This window comes from Schistocerca serialis, unplaced genomic scaffold, assembly GCF_023864345.2.
Source record: "Schistocerca serialis cubense isolate TAMUIC-IGC-003099 unplaced genomic scaffold, iqSchSeri2.2 HiC_scaffold_1142, whole genome shotgun sequence".
In the NCBI taxonomy this organism is placed as follows: domain Eukaryota; kingdom Metazoa; phylum Arthropoda; class Insecta; order Orthoptera; family Acrididae; genus Schistocerca; species Schistocerca serialis.
The window spans coordinates 140001-142500 of NW_026047340.1; the positions used below are offsets into that span (position 1 = coordinate 140001).

Genomic DNA, 2500 nt, shown 5'->3' on the forward strand with positions numbered 1-2500 from the left:
GGTGAGATCTCCGGCTTGCTTGATATGCTGAAGCCGCGAGCAAACGACTCGGATCGGAGTGCCAAGTGGGCCACTTTTGGTAAGCAGAACTGGCGCTGTGGGATGAACCAAACGCCGAGTTAAGGCGCCCGAATCGACGCTCATGGGAAACCATGAAAGGCGTTGGTTGCTTAAGACAGCAGGACGGTGGCCATGGAAGTCGGAATCCGCTAAGGAGTGTGTAACAACTCACCTGCCGAAGCAACTAGCCCTGAAAATGGATGGCGCTGAAGCGTCGTGCCTATACTCGGCCGTCAGTCTGGCAGTCATGGCCGGTCCTTGCGGCCGGCCGCGAAGCCCTGACGAGTAGGAGGGTCGCGGCGGTGGGCGCAGAAGGGTCTGGGCGTGAGCCTGCCTGGAGCCGCCGTCGGTGCAGATCTTGGTGGTAGTAGCAAATACTCCAGCGAGGCCCTGGAGGGCTGACGCGGAGAAGGGTTTCGTGTGAACAGCCGTTGCACACGAGTCAGTCGATCCTAAGCCCTAGGAGAAATCCGATGTTGATGGGGGCCGTCATAGCATGATGCACTTTGTGCTGGCCCCCGTTGGGCGAAAGGGAATCCGGTTCCTATTCCGGAACCCGGCAGCGGAACCGATACAAGTCGGGCCTCTCTTTTAGAGATGCTCGTCGGGGTAACCCAAAAGGACCCGGAGACGCCGTCGGGAGATCGGGGAAGAGTTTTCTTTTCTGCATGAGCGTTCGAGTTCCCTGGAATCCTCTAGCAGGGAGATAGGGTTTGGAACGCGAAGAGCACCGCAGTTGCGGCGGTGTCCCGATCTTCCCCTCGGACCTTGAAAATCCGGGAGAGGGCCACGTGGAGGTGTCGCGCCGGTTCGTACCCATATCCGCAGCAGGTCTCCAAGGTGAAGAGCCTCTAGTCGATAGAATAATGTAGGTAAGGGAAGTCGGCAAATTGGATCCGTAACTTCGGGATAAGGATTGGCTCTGAGGATCGGGGCGTGTCGGGCTTGGTCGGGAAGTGGGTCAGCGCTAACGTGCCGGGCCTGGGCGAGGTGAGTGCCGTAGGGGTGCCGGTAAGTGCGGGCGTTTAGCGCGGGCGTGGTCTGCTCTCGCCGTTGGTCGGCCTCGTGCTGGCCGGCGGTGCAGGATGCGCGCGCCTGCGCGGCGTTCGCGCCCCGGTGCTTCAACCTGCGTGCAGGATCCGAGCTCGGTCCCGTGCCTTGGCCTCCCACGGATCTTCCTTGCTGCGAGGCCGCGTCCGCCTTAGCGTGCTCCTCCGGGGGCGCGCGGGTGCGCGGATTCTCTTCGGCCGCCATTCAACGATCAACTCAGAACTGGCACGGACTGGGGGAATCCGACTGTCTAATTAAAACAAAGCATTGCGATGGCCCTAGCGGGTGTTGACGCAATGTGATTTCTGCCCAGTGCTCTGAATGTCAACGTGAAGAAATTCAAGCAAGCGCGGGTAAACGGCGGGAGTAACTATGACTCAAGGTTCTGGTTGGCCGCCTGATGCGCTACTGTGTGTTGGACGGTCGCCAGCGGGCTTTCATCCCTCAGGATGGGATGCTTCATAACACCTTTCTTCTCGATCTGGCGATGACCCAGGCGTGCCGAGCTGCCGGCTCGCTGTACTTGGCATCTCTGGATGTGTCAAAGGCCTTCGACTCGCTTGCCCACGGTGCCCTTGGTCCTGTGCTAAGGGCCCATGGTCTGCCGGTCGAGTTCGTTGACTACATCCAGGGATGCTATGAGGCGGGATCGACGGTTATCTGCGCGGATGGGAAGTCGTCAGATCTAGTGCGGCCTTCGAGGGGTGTCCGGCAGGGTGACCCGCTGTCTCCTGTTCTCTTCAACATGTCCATTGACATTCTCTTGTCTCGTCTGCCTGCTCATATTGGTGCACGCATTCTTGGACGGCGGATAAATGCGGCTGCATTCGCTGATGACCTCCTGCTGTTCGCCGAGACTCGTGATGGATTGCAGGAACTTCTCACCATCGCCACGTCGGCCCTGGGGGATCTCGGGCTCGAGGTCAACCCACGGAAGTGTTTCTCTCTCGCCCTTGTCTCATCAGGCCGGGAGAAGAAAACCAAGGTCGACGAGACTGTCATCTTTCGTGCTGGGGGGAACAACATCCCAGCACTGGCGATGGGAGATACTTTCAAGTATCTAGGCCTGCAATTTTCCACGTGCGGACGCAGTCTTTTTCATCCCCGGCGGGAGGTCGAGAAGCAGTTGGACATCATCAAGCGTGCACCACTCAAACCTCAGCAGCGGCTTTTTGCCCTTCGTTCTGTCATCCTCCCGGGTATTTTCCATGGCCTCGCCCTGGGGAGGACTCGTCTTGGGGCCCTCTCTTCCCTTGACGTCTGTGTTCGTGCAGCCCTCCGATCTTGGCTGCACCTGCCAGCAGATACGCCGGTCGGCTACTTCCACGCCCCCATCTCTCATGGGGGCTTGGGGGTGCCTGCAGCCCGCTGGCTGGGCCCTCTTCTTCGC

The 2500-nt window shown here is 59.6% G+C and overlaps 1 pseudogene; it reads left to right on the forward strand.

Annotated features, from left to right (window-relative positions):
* The window catches only part of LOC126432535 (large subunit ribosomal RNA), a 6290-nt pseudogene that overhangs the window by 1388 nt on the left and 2402 nt on the right, over nucleotides 1-2500 (forward strand).